A 27,981-nucleotide genomic window follows, 5' to 3' on the forward strand; every position below is an offset into this window, starting at 1 on the left:
GGTGAGTGTGTTTCTGCGTCCCGGGCGGTGTAAGCCGTGGGCTGGGGGTCGTGTGTGGAGGTGGGAGGAGGGGGATGTGCAGGTATTTGCTATGAATGTCGGGGCTGAGCATCCTGCCTGTCCTGGACCCACTGACCTCCTGACCCCTTGTCGGGGCAAGCACACCGAGGGGTTGCTCTTGCACAGTGGCCCGGCTTCTTGGAGCTCTCATCACACCTCTTACCCCCGCTCCTCCTTGGCTCCGGCAAAGAAAAAGTTCGCCTGCTGTTTTGTAGAGTACCTCTTTCTATGTTAGGTGCTTGTGCTAAAAATCAGGACTCCTTTTGTCTTCGTAATGAGGGCTTTTAGCCAAAAATCCAATTGAGAGCAATTTTGGTCGAACGAGGACAGACCAAAAAGCATCATCTTGTGTGTCTGCAGGTGGGGGAGGAATCGCTCGCGTTGGGGCGAATACTACCTACTAACTTGAAATTTCTAGATGGCCACTCTCAAGTGAAAATCAGAGACCGAAGGCCCACCCGGGGGCACAACCAACACCCCAGGACGGCAGGGCTCTCAGCAAAGGGGGGGAAAGAAAGCCGGAGTGTCTTGGGAGTGCGTCCCGTCCTGGGCTGCGCCGCGCCCAGAGAGTTGAGAGGCGCTGGGTGTGTCTCCCTAAGCCCGAGGGGGTCCGGGAAGGGGTCTGGGTCCCGTAGAGCCAGGCCTCGATTGGAGGTCTGAGGCTGGAGAGCAGGAACACCAACGCTCCCTGACCCCCACAGTTTCCACTCACCGCGAAGAGCTGCCTAATTGGGCTGCGAGCAGCTGCGAAATTTGTAATCGCCTAATAAGCCTTCCACCTCGGTAATTCTTATCAAAAGGCATAAAACTGATATTTTCACACTCGGCTTGCACCACAGGAGCCGTTTATAAACATCCTTCATCAGTGGGATGAAATTAAGCCCGCATTGACAGAGGTCTCTGGAACTCGATATTTAAAAGCAATAGATCCGAATTAGCAAATTATTACTTTAAGTAGGGAAAGTCCCCACCAACTTGACTATTGAGCCCTTTGCCTCTGAGCTCCTCGCAGTGTGTAACCACATGTTTGAGGGAACTTAACCTGGAGTTTCCGCGGCACTCCGGCAATCTCCGAAATCTTGCTTCGGCTCGGGCTCCCAGCCCTCCCACCCGCCTTCGAGGACGCGCGCAGGTCAGACGGGTGGAGGCCTGGGCGAGGCACAGCTGGGGCCTGGACGAAAGCTTGAGCAAACGAGACGCGTGCAGGACTCCCGCGCCCGCAGGCGCAGGGCCAGCAGCAGCCCTCGGGGCCCCGCGCTTTCCCGGGCCGACGCCCCTCGCTGACCGCCCGCAGCACGCGCGCCGGGCCTGCCGGCCAACTGTCGGCGGGTGGAGGTGCGGGAGACCTCCGCGCTCCGCGCCGGCGAGTAGGCGCGGCTCTGGCTGATTCTCGTGGCGACCTCTTTACCCGTGAAAGTGAAGCTCAGCCCAGAGCGCTCTGAAACTGCGCGGGTCACTCTGGGCTCTCGGGTAGGAGAGGGTGTCCTTCGACTTTTGCCCACGCCGTCTAACCATTATTAATACTGCTCTGGAAAGGGACTGAAGGAGATAGCTTCCAGCGGTTTTTCCCACAAACTTGAGCAACTCAGAAGCCGCGTCACCCCTCAGAGATGGCGGAGCGGGAAACTCGCTCACCTTGGGACTTTACCGGTCCCAGGCTCCTTCTTTGACCTTGTCACCCACTTTCCGAGGGAAAGGGAGGGGTGCCTTTATTCACGCCAGTGGAGGCCGTCCAAAGGTGGCGAGGGCCTCGGTCTTGAACACCCTGGTCTCTCCCTCCCTGCAGGCCGAGGCCGAGGCTCGCGGGGCTCCCGGCGAGGCCAGCGTGCTCGGGTGGGCGCGGGAGAGCCGGTTGGGCACCGGGGCGCGTCCCCGGCCTTGGGGATTCGGTCTCGCGGCCTCTGTTTTGCTGACGGCAGTCGGGTGCTCCCGCTGGGGCCAGTTGTCTCCAGCGGTGCTAGAACAACAATTGAAAACCGAGTTCTGCGCCCGAAAGAGTTGTACATGTGGATGCGGCGTTTTTTCAGTCGGCGCGCTCGTACCCCAGAGCGCGAATGAACTGGCCCGGGCGGCTCAGAAGGAGAGGGGAAGCTTTTCTCGCCTGGTAGGGCGGGTGACGGGAGAGAGAGTTAGGAGCCGTTTAGAGCCCGAAATTAGGCAGGGGGCAGTCTGGGACGCTCCTGGGCTAAACGCTACTGTGCCAAGCGCAAAAGTCCACTACACCATTTACTCATTGTGACATTTCCAAGCCGACAATCTCGCCTTAAGCACGCTTGTGGTTTGGAGCTGCTGATTTTATATGCATTTTATAGTTCAGAGTGAGCAACACGGTAGGAACAGCGGAAACCTGATTCTAACCTGCTTTTACAGACCTCTGCCCACACTGCTCTGTAAAAATCAAACTAGGAGGTGGAGAGAAAAATACCGAAAATCCCAACAGCTCTCTAACCCCATTCTCCCCTGCCCGGTGTTTTCCTACACATCCTAGGCGCCTGGGGCGGATCCAGCCCGGAGGTGGCTAATCTAGAAAGAGGACGGAAACCCAAGACCCACAGGCTTCCCCTCCTCCACTCTTCTGTTCCCTAGGGACCCCTGAGAGCCGAACTCAAACCGGGCCAGGGAGACAGGAAAGCCAAACTTGATCTGAGTGCAAAAACATGGGCGCCTGACGCTGTCTCGTGGGTGGCGTGGGGAGGGGTGGCGGTGACAAGGAGCTGTGTGAGCCTCCTATTCGCAGGCTTTGATCCGGTTTTGATAAGGGAACACGCAGCTCCGGTTGTCAGGCAGTGTGAGAGCGCCCCACACAAGCCCGCACCGTCCTGCCCACAACCTCGGTGTTAGGCGTTTCTCCCAGGCAACACTTCCACGTCTCGTCGTAGCTTATCCGATGTGTCTTGTAAAATGATATTTAAAAAAAAAAAGTCTGAGGAATAATCTTGAGCCGTATATTTTTAGAGTTAAATAACTTTCTATATGGATTTCTGCTACAGGAGACTGGTTCTCGGAACTGTGGCAGTGTTTTCTTCCTTTCTTTCCTCTCCTCCCCCTCTCCCTCCTCCTTTCCTCCTTCCCTTGCCTTCCTCCTTGCCTGACTGCCTTCCTTCTCGGGAACTCAGAGTTTAAGAGCCAGACAACGTGTTATTATAGGAAGAGTACAGGATTTGAAGTTAATCAAACCTGTAATGGATTTTTGAGCAATTTAACAACTTAATACTTCGGTTTTCTCATCCTTAAAATGGAGATGACAGCAGTTATGTTGAAATGTCTTCACCCACACACAGTAGGTTCTCAATGAATGCAACTTTCTTCCTCTCCTCCGGTGCTCTCTTTCTCTGCCCTAGAGAGCCCTGGATGCAGGGGCGTCACCAAAGGCCTCATTCCCCAGGTGAAGGGGAAAGGCCGATGCTCCTCAGCACCAACCTCGCTTCCAGTTGGCCATTTCCAGGAGTTCACCAGATCCGGTGGCCGGCTCCAGAGGAGCCTCTCAGGGCTGCAGAGGCTCTGGAGAAGAGCTCTCAGCTGGCAGCCACTTCTACTAGGGCGTCTCGGCCCAAGGACGCACAATGAACAACTTTTCCTCCCCTTTTGTCACCGGTTTATTTTGGATTGTTTAAATGCTTGGCAGTCTGACTTCTGTCAGTTTGTGCAAACTTCTGAATATTGTGAAAGTAGCAGTAATCATAGCTGTTGCTTATTACTCGTTAAACGTCCCACTGGCGCTGAGGCCCGTAACCCTACTTGTAACTTACGTGAGGCCACCTTAGGAGGCTGGGTCGGAATTCGAACCCGGATGCCAGGCCCGGCTTGCTTGCTTTCTTTTTTAAAGGCCTGCCTTTTAACTATTCCGCTATATTGCTATGTTGTCCTCTTTGCAGTGAGTTCAGAAACGGACCCTTTCACTTAATGGATTCGTATGCCCCAACTTGAGATGGTTCTTTACATAGTCTTGTTGACTTGGGTTGAGGCTCTAGCGCAGCTGGTCCAGCCACAGCCCCTGGCCCGGGCCGGCTTCCGGCCAAGCGGCAATCTGCTGGCAGCTGCGGGGCTTCTGGTATCCGGTGGGAAAGAGCGCCCCCTTCTCACCTCTACTCTCGCTGTGCTGAGGTTAAATAGCATACAGTGGTTTGGAGTTGTCAAATAAACCGGCAGCAAAGGGGAAAAAGTAGTCGAGCATTTAATCGGCGGTAAAATCTTTCTCCTTTTCTTTGCACATTGCAGAATCCCATGACTAATCATCAGGAAGTGATCAAAACCTGGATAGAACAAATGACCACCGCTCTCTGTACCTCCTTCAATTCAAAGGCGGGGGCTTACTTCTGGAACTTTGCTTTCGGCTTCGACCATAGTTCGGGTCGCTACGTGGAGTCTTCGGAGACCGCAGTGCCCGGCTCAGGCTGCGCAAAGATCATCTCACCTCACTATCACCACTCGGGAGAAGTCCTTAGAAATAGTTTTACCGACAGAAACAAGTGAATAAAGCCGCCCCCAACAGATCATTCCTCAGCTCTAGGCTTCTAGCATCTTGGAGACGGGAACCATGTGCCTGGCACCCGACAATAAAGGATGGCTTTTTGAATGAAAGAAAGAATGTACTGGCAGGTATAGAGGGTTTCGTGTCTTTCTCTGTATTCTTAATTCTAGCTTTCTACTTCTTCACATTGGCACTTTCTTGCCCAGGAGCTGAATCTTTGAATCCCTAGAAGACCGAGGCAAGGAAAGGCACGGAGATTCTGACAACTTAAATTGAGGGAATTCCCGGGCTCCACTTTCCTGCTAGTGCCAGGGACTTGTAACCTCCCATGGATCATCAGGCACAATGGTTCATTTCCGCCCCTCTGGAGAGTCTTTCAGACCTGTGTTTGCAATTAAATTGGAAACCTACTCTGGGTGCCTAAGAGACCATCGGGTCTGAGCCTCAGTTGTGGAGGAGGTGGCTACTGGATCGGGAATCGGAGTAGGAACGTGTTGGACCTCAGAAGCCTGGGAAAGCCTCTATTACCCATTCTGACTGCACACATGGAAATGCTGTGTGTGTTGGCCGGCACAAAAGCTGATATAAGTTTTGGCTTGCCCCGTGGCAAGAATGGGGCCTAGGGTGGAGAGTCAGGATGGGAACCGCCAAGACTCGGAGCCACATGCTGGTGTTCTCAGGCCTCCCTGGCCTGGAATGGAGATGCAGCCCTGTTTGCATACTGCAAAACGGCAAAAGACCACGGAAGAGACGCGGGGTGGTAGATGGAGTCTTGAACAGGACAGATCCCTGCTCTGCGCCAGGTCATAATCCTGTGTCCTGGATGCCTCGGTGGCTCGGCCCAGTCTCTAATCATCCCAGCCGGTCGGGAGTAGGAACAGTAGCCGTGGGACTCAGGGACTAAGGCCCCAGAGTCCTGGAAAAGGGCTGGAAGAGGTCTCTTGACCTTGGATGGTTGCACCAGCCCCCATGGTGTTGAACTTACCCTGACACCAAGGGGGAAAGCACTAGAGCTTTATTATGAAGACTCTGATCTCTAGGCAGATGCACCAAGAAAGTTTGCAAACTCAGCCACTGTTGCTGCAGGCATACAAACGTGGCAAAAATCGTTTTAAAAAGTGTCGAATCCCCCTCATTTCCTTTGCATAGCTGCCCCTGGAGGGACTCAGAGGGGCGATTTTTAAAAGGGTGCCTTCAGGTTGCACCACCTTTCAGGTATAACGCCTTGACCCGGCTCAGTGCTTTATAGTTTGCGTTTATTATTGCTTTTGAGTTTCAAAATCAACAGAAACAATAGGCAGCAGTTTCTTGTGAAGCTTTGAATACATACAATGTTTTTTTCAAGACTTCTTCCTCCTCCTCCTTTCAAAATACTTTTGCCTTGCTTCAATAATTTATTCTAGGGGTATAGTGGGAAAAGCCTCTCGCATTAAAAACTATCTGGGTCAGTCCATGTAAATGTGCTTTTTAAAGGTCAGGGTGGAAAACAATAGGCAGTTAGTAAACTAAGCCATTATTCCTAAAAAACCTTTCTATTTTTAGAAGTGTATACGTACATATGTAGCTATCCTTTTATAAGAAACACCATTTATTGTTTAGCATCCCCCACAGTTCACATATGTTGTCACGGTATATTCCTCACAATCATCTATGAGGTAGCTATCATTATGCCCAATTCACAGATGGGGAACCTACAGCTCAGAGAGGAGGCCCAAGTTCTTAGGGCGAATTAGCGACAGTCTAGATGCAAACCCATTCCAAGGTCTTAACCATTGTGCTAGATATATAGGATATACTGTGAACTGTGCAGGAGGATCTGAAGCCAAGTGCCCCCTCCTGCTGGTTGGACATGAAGCTCCTCCCTTTTTCCTGGAGTCCCAGAAGCCTGGATTCCCTTGGGAGTTGGAGGGGGCAGGGGGAGCAGGGGTAGCCTGGAAGCTTGAGGGACCTGATCGCGCCGGTGGTCAGTTGTGTAGGGCTTAGGCGCACGTGGGGAGCCCACGGGGAGGCCGGGCTAGAGGGATTAGGAAACTGTCGGGGGAGGGGGGTGTAGATCGCGTGCTGGGCGCACACTTTCTCAGCGCCGGCTGCTCGTAAATATTATTGCATTTCCTTGGTAACCCCCAGGCCGCCTCCTGTGGGAGCCGAGGCCCTCCCGCCGGCGCCCGCCTTCGGAGGCGACCTCCCGAGAGCAGCCCTTGAGCCCCGGAGGCCCTGGTGGCCTTCAGGCCCCTGTTCTGCGGCCCCCTTGAGTTCGGCCCCGCCGGCGCGGCCCCGGGGCAGGCCGGGAGCGTCCCCGCGCGGTGCACCCCGGGAGGCGCCACGGCGGGTGGGCGCAGGGCCCCGGAAATGTGCTCTCGTCTGAAAGCTGGGGGAGGGGGGGCCCTGCGTGAAACCCCCACCTCATCACTAGTCCACACTCGGGGAGAAGGCGGGGAGGAGGGTGGCCCGAACGCCTACCCCAGGCCCGGCTCTGAGGCAGGCTCGTCGCCCTGTAGGGTCCCACCGGCGCGCTCCTCGCGCCCTTTTCCGTGGGCGACCCGAGGGCGGAGGCTTGGGTCTCAAATGCGGAACCTCCGTCTCCTGGAATCAGATCTGGCTTCCAGAGGATGTTAAGACTTTTCCTTTCTGAGAAAGTCAGCGCCTGGAGGAGACCCAAGGCCCGGGCCCTTCTTCCCCTCAGCCGTATCTGTCCGTCCGTAGGTAGGTAATTCTTGCTCAACCCTTCAGAAGGCCCAGAAGGCACATCCGGTACCTCACAGAAAGCTGTTGCAAGAAGGGGGAAAGCCAGAAAGCCAGCGGGGAACAGGGCCTGGGGCAAGGCCGGAGCAGGCCGGAGCGGCGCGTGCCGAGCTGCTGAGTTAGTGATGCGGCCCCGCGAGGAGCGAGCGTCCCTCCAGCGAGGCGTCCACGCGGGCAGCCGCGGCCGCGCACGGCTGGGCCCCGGGGGCGGCGGGCCGGAACTGCGCTCCCGAGGGGCAGGGTTACAGCCCAGCCAGGGCCTCCCCAGGGATTCGAGTTTCTTCTACTTGGCCTTGGTTTCTGTGCCAGCCATAGTCGCTTGGCTCTTGGTACTTTTAATACTGTTGTGCAATGCTTGGGCAAATACTTGTAATTACCAGGCCCTTGTCTAGAGCTCTTGGAAAAGGGGTGTGTTTGTGTGTGTGTGTGTGTGTGTGTGTGTGTGTGTGTGTGTGTGAGAGAGAGAGAGAGAGGGAGAGGAAGAGATTTTTCTGGGCTGATGAGAATATTTTCAGTGCCAAATAATGGATAGGAGTCCAGAGATCTCCTCAATTTCTTATGTTAAATCATGGACTTTTCTTTTTGTATGACTAGGGTTTTTTTTGACGTGCGTAAAAGAATTTATATTCTTAATTTTGGCCACCCTGATAGAGGTTTAATACCAATGCGTAAGAGGAAACCAAACGGAAAATATTTGTATGCCAACCTTGGTCTGGAAAAATATCAGTAGCATTTCTTATTTGACAAGGAAATGCGTTTGTTCAGTCTTTTTTCTTTTCGGTTGGCAAGGGCATCGTTTTAATGTATATCCCGTGTTTATTGTTTCTGTTTGGTACTTTGGTCATTTGCAGCACATCTGTTTCTGATATTGTTCCTGTGTTAAGCACCCACTATTGTGTTAGCAAGATTTTACACCATCTGTTTGAGAAAATTCTTGCCAATGCTATTTGATGCCCAGTTGAACTTTAGCCAAACTTCTTCATTTTGTAATGTTCTCTCAGTCCTGAGCATATATAATACACTTTAATGAAATTATGCTTTTATGCTTGCTGACAGACATCAGAAACACATTTGCCCAGGTCAACGGCAGTTTAGCTAAATGTTGGATAGGAGGCACAATATTAAAATAGTAAAGATGTTGAAAAAGAAAATATTTGGAAACAAAACAATTAAATTAAAATCAAGTAATGATCCAAATAAACAACTGCTACACACACACATGCATTTAAATGTGGCTGTTGGGAGTTAATGTATAGTTCTGACTATTTATGTTTCTTCATTATATATATTAAACTTAGAAATTCGTATTTTTGACATTATTCCCAAGGGTGTAACAACTGGTTTAAAAAATAATAAAGTAGAATAACATGGTAATGTGACTGTATCAAATATATATTCAATGTAACACATACAGATGAACTTAAGCATTGAGCCTAACTAAAGTGGTGTTTTTTTTTTTTTTTATCCTGTGGTCACTCATAAAGATTTTACACCGTGTTATGAAAAGCTAAGAGGCAATGTTGCCCACTTCTGAGTTCTTTAAAAGTAGGATTATTTGTGACAGCTCAAACAATATTCAAGGATGTATATTTGATGGCTAAATATATATATATCTAATAGTGGCATAACTACGAGACGGAATTGACTTGAAAAAGTGAATACTGGCTGTATGTTTTCAAATATCTTTTCTAGAACACAACACTCCTGTTGATACATTGACCTGTTTTGTTTACACTCAGCATGTGTACCCCGGTGTAAAGACCTAGAAATTATAATTGCACATGATATTTTAGTTATACCCCAGGAAATATCAGCCTTGACTCTTGGGTTAATAAGCTTATGACATTCATTGCTGGAAATCAGTATCCTTCAGTTGACAAAGAACTTTCCTTTGATTGAAATCTGTCAAAAACAGGTCATCGCATCCTTTCAGTTGTTACCTGGACACACTGCTTTTATTGCAGATGCTGCGCTTAAAAGTGTGGGCATTAGATAACTGCTTAGGGATGCGTAGTCTCTGTTTCTTTAGGAAAACCAAATTTTCCTAAAGAAACTGGTGTATCTAATTTCTAAACAAAATGTATCCTTGGTGATATAGCTAATTGACATCATTTATGCAAGACAGTTGGAATTCAGTACCTGTTACTGTGAGATAAATGGGGTTGTAAAAAGGGAACCAGTCTCATAACATTTCTAGCTACATATACTTCTAAAAAGTTATTTATCAAGATCTACATTTTCCTTAAATTGTTAATTTAGATGTTCTGAAATATGACCTATAAATTTCTTTTTTAATAACTGATGTTACGAGAAAGCAAACCTTATGAATCTTCACGTCTGGTTCCAATTAATCTGCTTAGACTATTTAATGGAAAAAATAACAAGCCTGATTTGGTCAATCTGGAGTTCTACACCATTTTTCTATGTGCTTCTTTAAGTTCTAATGCTTTTTCCTACATATTTAGTTCATAGTTATATAAATTATATAAAACCTGGGATTAGAGGAATAACTAGATGCATTTTTCTAAAAAAAATATTTTGCAGTTACATCTGTATAAAAGGAAGATGCTCTCAAAATGAGTGTCAATGATTATTGAAAGAAAGCTGTGTACATCTTTATGTGTTTAATTCATTAAGCACCTACAATGTACTGGGTGCTGGGCTTACGGAGAAGAATAGGACATGGGTGGTCCTTGTTCTCAGAAAATTCCCATCAGTTAAGGAGACTGACAGAAATACAACCAGCTCAACCCTGCAATTCTATATTGATTTCTATCCACTGGTTGGGCTTTGAATTGGTAAAGTATCAGATGATCTCATCACAATACTTTCTATACGTTTTTTAAATTTTAAAGGCTAACATTGTATTTTAATTGTCTTCTGTTTAATCACGTCTTTTGGAGTAAGTCTGTATTATGCTTTCCTTTTAGAGGATATTGCATCTCATTTCCCTCATCATAGTCACCGATCTGTTTATGTGAACAATTGATTCCTACTGGCTGTTGTCACACATTTCATTTCTGGTTCTCTCCATTTTCCTCAAGTCTTTGCTTCTTAGAAAGCCAGAATGCTGAAGTGAAATCTCTTGCAGATGGAGTCTGCTGACTTGTATTTCAGTTTTAGCCCCTTCGATTTTTAGCTGTGTGATGACCTTGGGGAAATCACTTAACTTTCTGAGCCTTAGTTTTTCCGTCTTTTTGCGAGATAACAGTCATCAGAGTAAGCTATCATTGAAAATCTTTTTAGCTTTTAATGGTAAATCACTATTCACAAATTTTCAAGAGCTTTTCTTAAACTAGCTTTGAAATCTTAGTTATGACAGTCCTCCAGAGGGAAATTTTTCTTCAGGTTGTCTCTCTGTTTAAGAGTACCGTTATGTCATAGTATATACTAAAATCAAGTTGAGGCTGAACTTGCCTGTAACCAGCAGCAGTTTCTTCTCCAAAGCTAGAAAAAATTATCTTAAGAGACATTAACTCTGAGGCCAGCCCAGAGTCTGAATTCAAGTCTAACAAAATGAGAAATTCCAAAACAAGCTTCCTCAATCTTCCACTTCTCTTCCTTCGACCTTTAAAACCTAGCCTGAATGCTGCCTTCTCCTTGAACATTTCCATTCAAGCTGGAGGTGATTTCTCTTTTTTTTGAGCAACAATTTTCATCAAGTTGGGCAGTTGCTTGTTTATTTAGTTAGGGCCTACTACAGGCACAGCTGAATGTGATTCTCCTAATGTTATAGCTCTGGCATCTTGTTTTCGGTGAATTCAGCCTTAGAGTTTGGGGTTAAGTAAACCCCACTAATGATGCAGATGAGGCAGAGCTAGAAACTTGTAATGTTATCCGATAGGTCGTTTGTTAGTAAGTTCAACGTATTCTACTTTGTGTCCTTTATTTCAAGGAGACTTCTCACTCATCATGAGTATGTCATATATTTTTATGTTTGTTTTGTGGTAGTCGTAATGTATTTGGACTGAAATGTCCATCCTCTCTTCTGGTCTCCTTAGTAGATATTTGCAGGGCAGTGGACTTAAGTCAACGATGAAAGCTGTGGCCATGAAAGAGACTAAAAGAAGCTAGGACACTGTTGGCTTGGTCTGGAGTGTGATGATATTTTACTTTACAAAAATGTATGTTTTTAAAAAAACTTATTCAGCATATTTCCTGGCATTAATTATGGTGGTAAAAACATTGGCATGGCTAATGTTTTTAGGTGGTTGGCATCTCAGTTAACAACTGGGTAGAACAGAAGTCTCATCATCCTGTCTGGCTGGGATCTGCAGGCCATTTTACAACTGCAGGGGATTACTTCTGTTATCCCCAAGGTATAGGTTATTTCCATATAAAGTAATTCTGTATATATCTCTCTTTTCAACTCATATAGGATTCTGTATGAATTGACCTAGTTGATTATCAATATCCATTGCCAAAATATTAATATGTGAGAGTGATAAGACATTGAAGTTGACTTACCTTTTCTGTTCTATTCCTTACACCATTGCATAGTAACTGTGCAGTTTAATTAGGAGTGAGCCTAACCCTAGGTCTAGGAGTGGCAAACTAATGAAGTAACCCAATCCTCCGCCTCTCTGTAGTTGATGCAGGGATGGTTACAGGAACTTAAGTTCCATAAAGACAGGGAATCTCTTGTTCATGACTGTATTCCCAGTGCCAAGAATAGTACCTGACATACAGTAGGTGATCAATAAATATTTGTTGAAAGAATGAATAAAGCAAGATTGCCTGATCAAAATGATCTTTGGGTGTTTTGTTTGATCCTCAGAATGTTGGAGAGTCCCTATCTTTCCTAGGTACAAACTAGGAAGCATGTAGCAGATGTATCCATTTTGTGGTGGTGAAGGAAATGCCCAAGGATGAAACACACATGGAGGAGGGAGGGCAAAGCTGAGAATATGAGTAAGAAACAGACCCTTTGTGTTAACCTGTACGTCTGCATTACCTCTCTGGTTTAAACTATCTTGAATTAGATTTTTTTTTGGTTCAACCAAGAGCATCCTAAATGATATACTGAAAATGGTTCAAGGTATATAACAAAGAACAATTAGTGCATTCATTCATTAGCTCTTTTCCTATAAATACCAATTCTTGAGGCTAAGAGTTTAAAGACTTGAAAACAAAATTACCACATGACAGTCTTTGACTGAATTAGAGTTTTTGGTAGAAAACTCTAAGACGTGAAATCTAAACAGTTTTCATATCATGGTTGAGCCAGAGCTCCTTTAACAAACCCACAAATAGTTTCAAAAAATATAATTCAGTTTTTCTAGATCCAGAGGCTTAGTGAATATTAGATAATACATGGAAAACTGGATATGTTCCTTTTAGGTAAATTTATGTTGCTTTTTACTTTCCGTGAGTTTGCTATAATACATTCATGTGTATTTAGAACACAATGCTATATGAAGTGCTAAATAAAACATTTGAAATGGCTTTAATCTAACTATAATATAGAATAAATTTTCTTTATTGATTAGAAATAAGCATCTCTCTTACCTACCTTTTCATTATATATTGAAGATCTATTTAAAACATTTTTAAATGTATGTTAGAATTGTAGCAGTTGGCTTTCCTCCAAAACAGTTACCAGTTTTTAACACAAATCTGTAATGATTTGAGCTGATTTGAGCTTAACCTGAAGCTAAGTCTATAGTTTTCATTCCATATGACAGAATGTTAATAAGAACTCAGAATTTAAACTTTGAAAGCTACACTCTGGAATGCCATTTGAAAATCAAAGTGAGAGAGGTAATGCAGACTTATAATAGCCATACAGTGATTACCTTCCATGATCTAATCCCCACATTCTGATTTAAATACCTGATCTTTGCTTTGTACTTGGGTGGCACTTTGCACATTCCTCTATCTGCTACCCTGTTGTCCAGATGGGCTTGTCTGATTCCCTCACTAGCTTAAAACTTTTTGAGGATAGTGACCATGTCTTATGGAACTTCCCAGTGTCTCAAATAGTGCTTGTACTGTGTTTGACAAACAAATGGATGGATCAATGCATAAATGAATGGCTGTTCTTTTGATAGGGTCTGATTGCAGATTGCTTTAGTGACCACGTAGTAATGTGAATGTGGAAAGGGGCCCAATAAAATACAATAGGGGATGGTAGGCTTGTGACGTACTTGCTTATGCACACTCAAATTATTTTTGGTTTTAAAAATCTGAGTGTCAAGACACTTATGAAGATTGCTAGTTTGGGCTCCCTGCATTAGATCTTCTTTTAAAAAAATCTGAACTTAGTAAAAGACTCAGCTCTGCTACTTACTAGCCTTGTGACCTTTCTGTGCCTGCTTGTTTTTTTAAAGCTTGGCACCTGAGCTAACAACTGTTGCCAATCTTTTGTTTTTTCTTCTGCTTTTTCTCCCCAAATCCCCCCCGTACATAGTTGTATATTTTAGTTGTGGGTCCTGCTAGTTGTGGCATGTGGGACGCCACCTCAGCGTGGTCTGGTGAGTAGTGTCATGTCCACTCCCAGGATCCAAACCGGCGAAACCCTGGGCCGCTGGAGCGGAGCGTGCAAACTTAACCACTGGGCCCCGGGGCCAGCCCCTGTGTCTGCATTTTTATTTAGAAAATGAAGATAATAACTTCTTTGACTAACTTATAAAGTCATTTTGAAGATCAGATGAAATAATGAATCAGAGATGCTTTTTAAAATGTAAAGCAATAAACAGATCTTAGATAACCGTATGAATTTCTAGAGTATAAATTGTGGAGGACATTCTGAATGCAAACAAACAAAAAAAAGCCACAGGGATAAGGGCTCATTAGCACTTAGGGACCATAATGAGGAAGTCTGATAGTGGTTTCTATTATAATTCATATCTAAATTCAGTGATTTGGTTTTGGTAGATAATGTTACAACCTAGGGGTTTAGAACTGCTTGGGACTTTTAAAGAGTTGATAAGATGAGATCCAAAAAGACTTCCTACTAAGAGAAAACACATTGGGAAGTCCTGGTGGAATGGCAAATGGGACAGACACTGCTTGAACTAGGTTACATACCCACAGAGGTTCACTACATTTCTCCCAGCAAATTTGTGCTGCTTCTTGGTTTTCACTTTACAGTGAGGCCTTTAGGAAGGCAGAGTCTAAAACTCCTCTGTGGGGAAGGAAAAAGCTGTGGCACTAAGGTTCTTCCCTCAAGAGGGGAGTAGGTAGGTAGAAGTTGTTTTTAAAAAAGTACAGAGTGTAAATAACCTAAGTGATGAGCAGAACAGCAGTACATCTTTTCTTTTGATAGCAAGAGAATGGAAAAGATGGCTTGTGAATATTCACTCAGCAAGTATTTACTGAGCACTTGCTATGTAGCAAGTGCTGTCACAGGCCCTAGGGACATACTGATGAACAGAAGAGACACAGTCCCTCTGATCCCTTGATGCTCTCCGGCAGGTGGCTGTCATAGACATTAAACAACTTACTTTACAAATAATTTTTCCCATGGATGAGAATAGATGATAGTGCAAAAATATTTACGAACCAGTTCTCTAATGTAGAATAATATAATTCTTTCATCTTTTCTTTTCAAACTAATTTTCTTGCATCCTTCAGAATAAATTGTATCGCACTTCTTTGTTTTTCTTCTTCAAGGTTACTGCCAAGTCTGATTGTTTAAGTATGTAGAATCAAATTCAACCCTGAAAGTAGACATAGGCAAATTCTCCAAAATCTCAAAGTGAATAAAGCAAATAATTAAAAAACAAAAAAAGTAAGAATAAAAACCAAGTTTGATAAACAGTTTAACTATAAACGCTCTTGCAAACTTTTTATTTAAATAAATTTTAGTGGGTTTTTTTAAAGGTAAAAGGTCCATTAAAATATATTTCCCATTATTTCTTATTCTTATTTATCTCATTTGTAGCAGATGCTCAATAAATATTTGTTGCATAAATGAATAAATTCATGGTCAGATCCTGAAGGACGTGGAAATACAGTAGGGAAAAAAATGAGATTTTACTTTCCTCCTACAGGCTATGACCCTATGGAGCTGATGATTGTAGTTTTAATTTAAAAAACAACAATATCAAAAACCTGAGAGTCTACAGGGCAGAAAGAATTAAAAAAAAAACCAAAAAACTTCAAAGCCAATAAACACTATTTAGAAATTGCTGGCTTCAGAGTCAGTTGTAAATCAGTCAGTTTTAAATACTTCCGTATTTACTACCTATCTCACATCACAAAAGACTATTTAGAAAACTATTTTGCAAAGAGGCTTTCCACATCTGTCCATTATTTCTAGCTACCAGCTAATCTGGTAGTTTAGATCAGAGAAAAATAAATAATCAGACTGGCTTGCTTATCATGATGCAGCTAGCTTCCATTTTTAGAAAGTATTTCATACTTCTAAATAACTGCCAAATCACCAATTCCACCGTTTTATGCTTTATAAAATATTTTTAAGCTGTTGAGTATGTAATGAGTCATTAATTCAGAGTGTCTGCTAAAGGATTTAGGCTTTCTTGTTTGCTAAACTTTAAACTGTCTCCTAGATGCGTTTGAGAGTTTGCTTTGGGGTATTGCCTTTCTCTATATTGAGCTACTGTTCACTTGTTTTGCTTATGGTATTTTCCAACTTGTGGATTTACATGGGGCAAATACTCCTCATAGATTACTTTTTTCTGGTTCTTGAGAAGTAAAGAGTATGTTAAAATTTTGATGTGTTGATTTTCATGTTGTAAAGAGAAAAATTATGGAAACTTGTGGTTTAAAGTAAAGCATAGTAACCTTTTATTTTTGTGAATGTCTCTTAAAATGTACTTCTGCCCTAAATAGAACCAAGAGGAAATTAAAAACTCCAACTTGAGAGCTTTTGAAAATGATGAAATCCAGGGGGTAAATATATTGCTGATATTTGCCAGCTAGAAATTCAGAACAAGTCATGCTTCAGCTCTAATAGTTGAGACTTTCTACTATATATTGCATTCATCTAGACTTTTCTCACTATTTTAATTGTTGAGGGGTACATTTAAAAAACTTTACAGTAAATGTCTCTGTCTTCAGGTGTTTGCCTCTCTCTGGCTTAGACTCTGATTTTAAAGAGTCTCTAATGGTGAGGTTAAGTGGGAAAGTCTGTAGTTCCTTCTAGCATAGGCACTGAGTTCTAGAGCACCAGTTAGGGTGGAGGACTTTCCAGGACTTACGTGGCATGTTTTTTGTTTTTTGTTTTTTGACTCTGGCTCTTTTTGCAATTTCCTCATATAAAGCTTACCAGTTGGCAACCTGTTAAACTCTCTGACCATCAGCAGTTGTGGTGACAATAGGTAATTGACCAAAGGCATATGTATTAGTAATTCTAGAGACTTTCCAGAATATTGGTGGTTTTTAAAGTAAGTTGTTAATATATAGGACATGCAGTTTGAAATACGTTCAGTGCTGATCTTTTTAGGTTGGAAATCTAGTATCTTCTTTTTTTTCCTCCTACTAAAACTTTAAGTATAGGAAAATGCTTCATTACAAATCTGGCAATTTATAAGTATATACTATATTTGATGTATTTAAAATGCTCACAAGTAATTAATTAGTTCATATCTTTTAAGTTCAATGAAAATGTAATGGGTAAAATGCCATTATTTGTCTTTCAGCTGGGGCCACTGTTAGATCTACCTAGGATATTATAGTTTAATCAGCATTTTGTCTTTGGAAAGGATTTCTAGGCATTTAGGGGAAAGGAGAGATAAAGTAAAAATACCCTTAATACTCAAGTATAACTTATTTTGGCTGCCTTGCTGTTTATCGTATCTATTGCTAAATGTGGTTTTTTTTTTTTTTTAAGAGAACAAGCCAAAAGTCTCAGCAAGATTTAAATTTCAAGTAAAACATCTCTAATTTTAGGGCATTTCTTTTTTACTCTTCTCCTTAGAAAGCAAGAAAATGTTTAAAATAATACTGTTGATAAAACATTTTATCTTAAATTATCAAAGAGAAATGCTAAATAGAGATTTATGAACAACTGAAATGATAGCAAAAATAACCAAAATTTGAATTAAATTGCACAAATGAAGAGCTGATATTTATTCCATTTGGAAAAAATTTTCAAATAATGTGTTGTAGAAAATACGTTATTATAGTGTTTTTAGAAAATTGGTCAGTCATATCTTGAATTTATTCTCTATAGGTGTATAAAAGTAATTGATCAGAATTAGAGTGTAAATAAGGTGGATTTTAATAGACTCTTAGTTCCAAGTACACTTTCACTCTTTATTTTTGATAAAGTCTTTGGAAATTGAGCTTTTATTCAAGGTAAAATAGTGATAAATTTCAATGTTTTTTATTGTTTTATTAACATCTTGATTCTTCACGTTAAGTTGCTATTATGGTGGAGGGAAATACAGTATTAAGGCAGTGAAGATTAACTTCTGTTACTGAGCTGGCAAAGTAAAATATTTTCTGGGAAAAACGATATTGCAGCAACCACTTTTTAAAAATTGTGATATATTTCTTTGGGTATTTTCTGTATAGACTTGAAATCATTACTAAAATGAAATTGCAAAAATATAAAAAGAAAGATTTTGTAGACACTATAAGAGTTTATTTCCCTTCTGATCAACTACATATTAAACATTCTTTGTATTAAGGAAATAATGCTCTTAAATTTAAGCTTTTCTTAAAGTAACAATAAAAATTAAAACACTAGTTTATATTTTAAAAAGTATTAGAATATGCAGTTTTATTACCAAAATACTTAGATAATCATAATTAAGATGTTTAATATTACATAATATTTTACATATGAGGAATTATAAATATAGTTAACATTTATAATCCTTTGTTAATTATATTTGTATCTGGTTAACAGAATATTATAGTACATATTCCTTAGTTAAGATTATAGGTCATTATAAACATGTTGGCATTAAAATTAAGGATTACAATTTAGGCATCAATTTTATATGAATTCCCTTGTGAATCTGTTCCAAAATGTTCAAAGCCAATGTCAAGGCAAAAAAAAAAAACCAAAACAAAAAACTCAACAAAGTCATTTTGAAATAATTGATGTATTCAATCAATTTACAAAGATACTATAATGAAGAGCCTACGTTGTTTTGTTTTCTTTTGCATTTCATAAAGTATGCCAGCGCTAGATATATTTTTACATTTTATAATTTGAAATAATGAGCTATGTTTAGACAAAGTAACAGTGCATTCAGAATTGGAAGCTTTACTTTTTATTTTCTTAGCTGCATTCCATCTGTTTCGTCAAAGGCATGGTTCCAGCAGTTTCATCATGTCCAAATCATTAGACACAAAGCCTTTGTATGTATGTGAATCAGGGTAGATTTGTTTTATGTTTGACTTACTTTGGAGAAAAGAACAGGAATGATCATGCAGTACTTAGATGATTCAGAAATGCTTGAAGAGAAAACCATATATGGATCCCTAGTTACAGTAATTGTTTAAAAAAAAGTATGATTTTGAGCCAGCATATTTTTATTTGTGAACTATTTGATTTGGTAAATTATAATAGTAGATATGATGACTTCATGGCTTCATTTTTAGGACTACTAACATTTTTTTCCCCTAACGGAAATAATATGTAGTGCTGTGTTAAGCAAACTTTTTTTTCAGGAAGGTATATCAGAGAAGAATGTTTTGGGGCTAATTAAAAATTATTCTGTTTTTTTTCTAACTATAAATATGGTATATATACTCATTGGAAAATTAAAATATTAAACATACAAATAAAGAAACCCACACAATATCTCACATGCAGACTGTGTTACATTGTAAATGATAAAAGATTGTTTCTTCATTTTATTGGATCCCATGGAAAAAGTGTAGATTCTTAAAATGTATACTGTTGATTTCATTGTTAATGAGAAAAATGCCCTACTTTTTAGCCAGTAAAATGTTAATACATGAGTATGTTTGTAAGGGAACAACATGGAAGTTTTCTAATTTTTTATGAAGAAATTAAGGAGAGCATATCTTGAAATTAGATTACATCTGAGCTGAGTTTTTACCATCCCCCTACCTCTGATTTATTACTGATAGAGAATATCTGAATTGGCTTTAATTGCATCATATTTTTTTCAACTAGAAAAAGATCTAAACAATTTGAAATTGCTTTATTTCTGAAAATAATCTGAAATGTTCTGACAAGATTTTAACTAGCGCATTCTAATATATGCTTGGTTAAATTTCTCTAAGAGTGAAACATTTATGGGTAGTGGTGCTGCTTATGTAGAAATTCTTAATATTCATTGGCCAGCTTGGTTGCTAATAAATTGAAATTAATATGTTTTACTTATAGAATGAAGGCTTCAAACTCTTTTCCCATGTAGATTTTTAAATATATTTTTTAGCTGAGAATTTTCTAAACCCCCGAAAGCATCAAAATGAGAGGACATGAATAATAATTTGATAAACTTTTTATAATTTACAAAATAACTTTCAAAGTATTTTAAAAAACTATGTGGAACTAGAAAGACAATCTGTCACTTGAGAATTCTGTGGGATAAATGCTTATATTGACAATGTCCATCTGATTAAAATAATAACTTACTTTTATAATCTTGAGTGAATTAAAATGAAATAGTATTTTTGTGAAATCCATTCCCTACTATTAATGTAATGAAAGGAAGAGTTTTGCCAAGATTTTTTTAGATATTTTTCCACTTAAAAAATATATTTATTATATGAAAACTGATTTGTTTGCTTATTTTACTCTTTCAAATTAAGGATCCTGTAGAGGACCTGAAGTTGATGCTATGCATTGTTTCTTGTCTTCCGGAAATCCTTTTATGCTGAATAGGCTATAAAACTGTAGAAATCCCTATGGAATATCTATATCTGGTAGCATCTCTGTATATGCACGGACTTTTCCTATATGAGAAAAACCACATGAATTACGATTATCATTTTATGGTCATCTCTAGCCTTTAAAGTGACAAAAGGTAGGTGGCACACTTAATCTACTTTCAGAAAAGGCTTATTAATTTAAATTCTGCTAATTTAGAGTTGATGATCATATAAATGGAAGTTAGCCTTTCTTAAGAAAGAGTGACTACTCATGGATAATTTACACAATTATTATTTTGGTAATATTTAAAATATTTCAGGGAATTTTTTGGTGTACCATTTATATGTGAACTATGATATGTTAAATAAAATTGGCTTTGTGTATTATTTAAATAGTAAATTTTCTAACATGGTGAAATAAATTTGCAGTAAATGTGACAAAGAATTGATAACCTTGTTCTATAAAGAGCTCATGTAACTCAATAAGAAAAATAATAAATCCCATAAATAAATGGGCAAAAAGCATGACTATCTTAGAAAAGAGGAACTTAGCCACAAATGGCTAAGAAGCATATGAAAAAAAACTTTAACCTCAATAGTATCTGAAAAAATACAAATAATAGAGTAATGAGGTTACTCATTACTCAAATCAGATTTCAAAGCCTATAAAAGATGTGTAATGCTGGTGAGGGGGTAGGTCATCTATACTCTTGCTAGGAGTAAAAACTGGTTCAGCTTTTAACAATATTTAGCAAAAAAGCTTTAAGATGTTTATATTGCAGTATTTCCCTTTTTAGTAATCTATGCAAAGAAAATGATATAAAATTCTCACTAAGGTTTATACTCAAAGACGTTTGGCACAGCCTTATTTATAACAAGGAAAAATTGTAAACAGTTTAAATGCCCAGGGATATAGTTAGGTAAATTATGCTTCACTCAAATGGTGGAACATAATGCAGTCATTAATAATAACTATAAATAAATTTAATGCCATATGAAAATGCTTCTGATATGTTAGATGAGAAAAGATGGCTATAAAAGTATATATGCAAAATAACTTCAAATATGTTAAAATGAATGAAAAAAGACTGGAAGGAAATATGAACAGAATGTGGTTGCACAAGGAGGAAAGTTATGGGCATTTTTTTCCCATTGCTTTTTTATTTACTGCTAGTAACCAAAGAACATTATCTTATTTTAAATTAGGGAAGAGGGACCTTAAAAAAATTCATAACTTTTCCTCAGCTATCTCACATCTAGAAATCTATCCTGAGGAAATAATCCTAAATATAGACTCAGATTTGTGCAAAAGGAGTACAAATTTGTAGTTGTTTTTAATAGCAAGCTATTTGGAGCATGCAAGTTATCCAAAATAGGTGAATCATTAAGATATAGTATATTTCTAGAATAGAATATTGTATAGTTCTTAAAGTTATTTTTCTGAAGAGATTTTCAAGTGAGAAAATTATACAGTTAAGTAAAAAAGGATGTCATATATAAAGTATGATCTCAACTATATGCAGAATAATATAGGGATAGAAAAGAATAGAATGAAGTGTGTCAAAATGTTGGTGATTTTTATTTTCTTTTTAAAATGATTTTACATTTTCTAAATATTTTCAATATGTGTCCTCAATTACTTTTACAATCAGGAAAACATAGGAGTTGGAATTTTTAATAAGCAAGTTTTAAAAATATTTCTCCTGAATGAAATTTGTTAGCCTTAATTTAGTTACTTAAATAATAATATATATTTCTTATAACTTAAGTAATAACTTGAAAAGTAGTGACTTGGAAATAACAACAGCTTTTAAGTTTCATGTCAGACTTTTACCAGTGGACAGAACTCTTTTCTTTTAACCTACATTAAGGAGGTTTTCTTGTAGAAGCATGTAATTTCACTAATAACAAATAACCTATGGTCTTTTAGGATTTTGATACCTGAGTCACTGTTCAAAAACATACTCAAACAAATGTAGAAAACCAAATCAAGAAGGCTAGCAAATGTGCCTGATGGTATGGTTTCACGCTTCTCACCAAATCAAAGTTCCTGAGTGCCATGGATAACTTTTTAAAATGAGTCTTATTTTGCAGAAAAGTGCAGTCTCATGGGGGAACGTATAGAAGGTGACACATGGAGATACTAATGATGGTGCCGACTGCAGTGTCAAACTGAATGAGAAAAAAGGTACAGCAAAGCCTATTTTCAAACAATACAGGATAGTGTGGGACCCATCTTGGTAAATAGTTAGGAAGGTAGACCCACCTACTAGCTATCATAGGTTGTAGCTAGCTGTATAGTCTGAAAAGTTTAGATGTTCTTAACAAAAAACAGTTATTTCCACCCCTGTAACATATAGGGATGGCAGGCAAGATGAACCTTTCACAGCCTGTTCACATTCATATGACTATAGAATCATCAGAAGTATTATCTTGGAATGTCAAGTACATTCCATTAATATACACACGTATTTCAAAATACATCAGTGGTCATTATAAAGACCTAAAACACTCGTGCTTTTTTAAAACGTAATTTAAAAGAGAAATTTGGCCAAAAGGGGAAATAAAAATATTTTAAAACATAGAATCAAGTTTTTGTCTTCATTTAAAAAATCCATTTCAAATAAAAATATATGATACCATAATAAGCATAAGAAATCTACTCACATAAGACATCTGAACTTGAAAGTACTAGAATTAAATGTTAATATTAAATGTTAATACTTATATCTTCTTTAATCACTATGTTTATAGATGAATAAATGAATGCTATAAACAAGTTTGTATTAAATATGTATTCACAGGATATCAGTTCAGCTAATCAAACCATATTTTCCTGTCTCATCTCAGAAGCACACAGTAAGAATTAAACTGCTCAAGATCCCCAAATCAGCTTTCTTTCTTTTTAAAGAAATAACTGTTCTTGAAAAAGCACGTGCTTTCTGATTGTGGGGAACCAAGGATATAAGAGTTCATAAATATCTAATAGGGGATCTTGTAAGAGATGTATTTGTTGTTATATATCACAACATTTTTTTTCTCAAATTTAGTTCCATTTTCTGTCTTTCTACAAAAAAAGGCCCAAATCAGTTTAAAACATCCCATCTACAACCCCTTTCTCCTCCCCACAACTCCCCAAAAGCAAAAAACAAAAAACAATTTCGTTCATGTGATATTTCCCTTGAGGTCTTAATCGGTTTAGTCTGTAGGATTTCCTTTTCGGGTGACATTATCAGAAGAAATTACCCTGTACCATTACCTATGGTCAATGAGGTTTGACAGGCTTTCCTTCTCTTTAGTCTGCATCAGGGTGGAGGTTGCAAGCAATTCCCTGAGACAGGAAGGTGTCGTCTAGATGTGACCCTTTGAAGTTTTCTTTACTTCCATCTTTAGCTCATTGAAATTTCATTTTGGAGGGTCATCAACCTTAAATACTCAGAGCCTGTGGACAATGCTGCTTTAGTTATAACCATTTACTGTAGTACTCTGTACTGGAGGAAAAGTCAGGCTGCGTATGGAATTTGCCTGGAATTCATTCAGTGTCAATCTTGGGTGGCCCTTACCCAGGCAGTGGCTTCAGGCCAGGGAGGAAGACAGGAAAAACCTGGGAAGAGATCTTTGCAAATTGGGAAGGTGCAAGGGAGTTTATCTCAGTCATGTAATAGTAATTTTTCTTTTGTTTTTCTGAAGAACAGAGCATTCATTTCAATTTTGCAGTTTAAACTGGTAATAAACAGTAATGACAGAAAAGAATGGTGCTCCAGGCAGTTTCTTAACTAATTTAAAAAGCTTGAGTTGTTTTGCTTTTGTTTTTTGTACATTACCCCCACAAAGCAATGTAGTTAAGTTCTCTTGATACTAATACATTATGCAAAGTTTCAAAGGAGTGAAAGTTCGTCACCTTAGGAAAAATGCTAATTTTTCATAATGTACCCTACTTCTTCCAGTCATACAGTAGATTGGGGATAAGGGGTTGATATTTCTGTCTTTAGCATAGTCCTTGGCTTGTTCATCGTGAGTACAATATTAAAGAAATGGTAACCTTAATAAACCCTGAAACTCCCTTAGACTTTTACCTAGAAAAAAATAACAGCTTCCAGAAGTCAGTCTCACAGTCAAGGAGTACTTTTTGGGAGAGGGGGAGAGATGGGGTTAGAGTGTGGGTTGCATAGTAATTCTACATTTTTTTCTTCTACCGGTAAAAGGATAAACTTTAGTGTTTCATTTTACATACCCATTTGTTTGTTTGCTTGAATGTTAGTAACTCCCCTTCATGTTCTCCTTCTGCAGCAGGAAAAAGGTTCGTTCATTTCAAATTCACATCTGCCTTGTCTGGGTTGCAGTTTCAGGGAAAATGTGGAAGCGGTGAGTTTGCCAAAACCTTTTGTAAGTAGGGCTTTATGGTTCCTCTGCCAAGGCCTTAATTCCAGTGGGGAATTACTAATTCCAATTACTAATTAGTTAGAGAACATGGTGGGAACAGGGCTCTTAGAAAACCCCAAGAAATGCACTTAAATTTCTCAGATAGTGCGCTAGGTCTCTTATTATCAGATAATTGAAATGAGTCCTGAGATTTAGGAGGATGATATTTGGAGTTGATTCCTATCACAGAGCAGTGAAATGGAAGAAAGGATGCAGCATAAATATTGCTAGGCCAGAGAGGGCAGTCCTGGGAATAACACTTCTTGCCTTATGGAGTGTTCTATAGTTTAAAACAGCATTTTACCTATATATCCTCTCACTTTGATTTTGATCCTAAAAACTATCCTTCGTAAATAGGCCATCATCAAATAACCATCACCAAAATTCCACTTTTCAAAGTATAGAAACTGAGGCTCCTGCTTAGTAACATTCTTAAATTTGCATAGTTAGTAAAGGGAAAAAGATTGAAACCTAGGACTTCTGATTGCAAGATCTTGCCACTATACCAAAATTTAATGAGGATACTTTAGTGGGAAGGGAATTATAGAGAAATTTGGTTCCTTGAGATTTGCCAAAGTCTAAACCTGTGTAAGCATCATTAAGCCTGAGAATAAATCGAATCTGCAAAGTACAGGGAAAATATGTATTGTTTTAAACACCCACAAATTGATTTATAAGTTTTTTTACATTCTTTTACAAAGCATTTTACAGATGTTCAGTTTTAATTTGATTGACCTTGTACGTTTTTACTTGTATACATAACCGTTCAATATATTATAAACATTCCCCCCAAATTATGCCACATATATTTGGGAAGTGGTTTTCCAACTATTTTTCAGAACAAGTTATGTGGCATGTGGGATAGAGTAAGATTTTTAAATCTGATGTTTAAGGTTGGGGACTGAGAAAGGTAGATTTTTAAGGCTCCTAAGAGATGAAAAGTTATACGTTATAGATATGCAGAAGAGTTACTAAGATTATTTTCTTTGTGATTCAAATGGGTAGGTTTGTTTTTATTGTGGATTCAGTTGTAGACTGAATTTTCTATTTTTGTTTATTTTTTAATTCATTAGATCTTAGAAAAAATTATTGTACATCTGCTCTTAAAAACCTGTCCATAGGGGCTGGCCTCGTGGCCGAGTGCTTAAGTTCCCGTGCTCCCCTTCCTCGGCCCAGGGTTTCACCTGTTCGGATCCTGGGCGCAGACAGGGCACCGCTTGTCAGGCCACGCTGAGGCAGCATCCCACATGCCACAACCAGAAGGACCCACAACTACAATATACAACTAGGTACTGGGGAGCTTGGTGGAGAAAAAGGAAAAATGAAATCTTTTTTTAAAAAAAAACCATCCATAAAACCAATAATGAAGTTTTAAAAAGTAAAACTTTATTATTTGTTGATTAGATTATCATATACCAATACTGCATGGTCACAAATATTTAAAACTAAAAGTAACAATACTAAAAAAAGGTATAGTCAACCATTTTAATGGTGAGATTGTGTGATTTTTTTTCTTTGAGGAGTTTGGTTTGTAATGTTTTAATAAAAAATTGTCATGCCTAATTTTTTATAAGAAATTTTTTTATTATAAAGAAACTACCAGGAAAATAATTTAAAAGCTGAGAATTTATCACGATATCATCTGTTTAATAACTTTCTTTCTAGTCTGGCCCATCACAACTTATTTCTATTTTCTGATTTTTAAAATTAGGGGACTCTTCATTAGTGCTTTATCATCTAGCAGAACCAGAGGATTTCCCCCTCAAAATGGATCTCACTGTGATTCTGAATCATTCCAGTAATTTTATTGGGCCTCAAAGTGTTCTGAGCCTGGAGGAAATACTCTGTGTAAAGCACAGATTCATCTGGTAGTGATTTGTCATTTACCATGTTTTGGGCTTGTAGCCAGGTCAGCTGTTGCCAAGAGAAGGCATACAGGGGAGTGAAATTATTATCAAGGAAAGGCTTGGAAATATACTGAATGAAGCAAACTGAGACAAACTCATACAAAATCTAGGATGTAAGACTCCCAGAAATAACTTAAAGGGGGCTAGAAAAAGAAGAGGATTCAATCCCTCTAGGCTAGTTTTCTTTTTTTTTTTCTTGCCCTTGACATAACAAGTATTAGTCTTTAAATTTATTTAATTAATTGGACAACTAGGAATAGATTTCCGCTAACATTTTAGTCAATTCGGTTTTATGACCTGGAAATTTTCCCATGTTGTTGCTCCTTCACCACTGTTTTAGTAGTTTAAAATGTAATTTCTAGCAGGTTTATCTCTCAAATGCACTATTTCTCAGATTCACTTAATAAAATATGTAAATCTATAATAAAAAGAAGTTTAAGAAAAAAAAGTAGTTTAAATCTAATAAGAAAACATTATGGGCTGAGAATTCCAAGTGTACTTGGAGGTTGAGTATATTTGAGTCTTATAATTTTAGTAAAAAGATTCTGAATAAAGGTAGATAACCTATAGATAAATCCCTGCCATATGTTACTCAAAAGTATTTGTCACAGACTTGAAATTAAGATAAAAAATCTTGAGACTTGAAAAACATCCTTTAGGAGCTCACCAAACCTCATTAGTTCTTTTGGTACTTTTTAATTGAGGTAATTATAATAATCACTAATATTTAATGGGTACTCTAAGTTGATACTATTTACTAAAAAGCTAAAGATGGAATTTATGCAGTCAGTCAATAAATTTAAGTTGAATCCTTTTGTCTTATGGGAGCTGTTATTATAGGACAGACAATATTGATGATGACTAAGAGATAGCAGATAGAAGACACTTAGATAATTTGTTTATGTTGTAATCTATCTGAATGTAGAGAACGTCTAAGAGTGATGACCATTTATATATGCCCAGGAAAGCAGTGAAATAATTTAGAATGTCGAGTTGATTCATATGTCTAAAATAGTAGTTTGTCTCAAATGAATTACTTTCTGAGAGAACTTTATTTAAAGTTAGAGGGTATTGTATAGCGTAAGTGGAAAGATCACTGATTTGGCATCAGGCAGACCCTGGCTGGAATCCCAACTCTACCACTTACAACCTGGCTGACCTTGGGCAAGCCATTTAAAAAGTTTCCTCATGTATAAAGGGGTCAGGGGTTGTAATAATAATACCTTCCTCAGAGAATTCTTGCTGATGATATAGTGAATGATAAATGATACCTGTAGGAGTTCAATAAATGGTGACTACCATTGTTGTTATAATATTTCTAATGACTGCTTTATTCTGAGCTTTTAAATTCTTAACATTTCATAATAAAAAAGTATAAACTCATGCTTCATTTCTGATGTGAAGTTCTTCTAGGATTGTTTCTTGATTGTATTATGTTGACTTCAAGCATCTTGAGATAGGCTGGTGCATGGTTTGGGGTAAACGAACAGACTTGAAGCTCGATGTTGATGTGCTCAGGTTTATCATGCTGGCTTTCTGGGCCACTGTCCTACTGAAGCCAAATTTATAAAGCTCAGGATTGCTGCTTCTGGGCCACAGGACAGGCAAAAGTGCTAA

At 39.2% G+C, this 27,981-nt stretch overlaps 2 long non-coding RNA genes across 4 annotated transcripts in view; both read left to right on the forward strand.

The window, feature by feature from the left end:
- The first annotated feature begins 1,342 nt into the window (after positions 1-1,342).
- LOC138924152 (uncharacterized) lies at positions 1,343-5,982 on the forward strand. Its single transcript, XR_011438888.1, has 2 exons — positions 1,343-1,530; positions 4,279-5,982. It is a non-coding gene; the product is annotated as an uncharacterized lncRNA (long non-coding RNA).
- An 856-nt stretch (positions 5,983-6,838) lies between these two features.
- Positions 6,839-27,981, forward strand: part of LOC111773621 (uncharacterized) — a 41,768-nt gene continuing 20,625 nt past the window's right edge. The window contains exons 1-4 of one of the 3 annotated variants that reach the window (XR_011438889.1): positions 6,839-7,234; positions 22,130-22,223; positions 24,326-24,400; positions 26,169-27,747. This is a non-coding gene — a long non-coding RNA (uncharacterized lncRNA). Of the gene's footprint in view, positions 7,235-22,129; positions 22,224-24,325; positions 24,430-26,168; positions 27,748-27,981 lie in introns of those variants that run through there. The other 2 variants (XR_002808275.2, XR_011438890.1) reach the window with 2 other exon arrangements.

The sequence above is a fragment of the Equus caballus genome, chromosome 5 (genome assembly GCF_041296265.1).
Source record: "Equus caballus isolate H_3958 breed thoroughbred chromosome 5, TB-T2T, whole genome shotgun sequence".
Classification (NCBI taxonomy): Eukaryota; Metazoa; Chordata; class Mammalia; order Perissodactyla; family Equidae; genus Equus; species Equus caballus.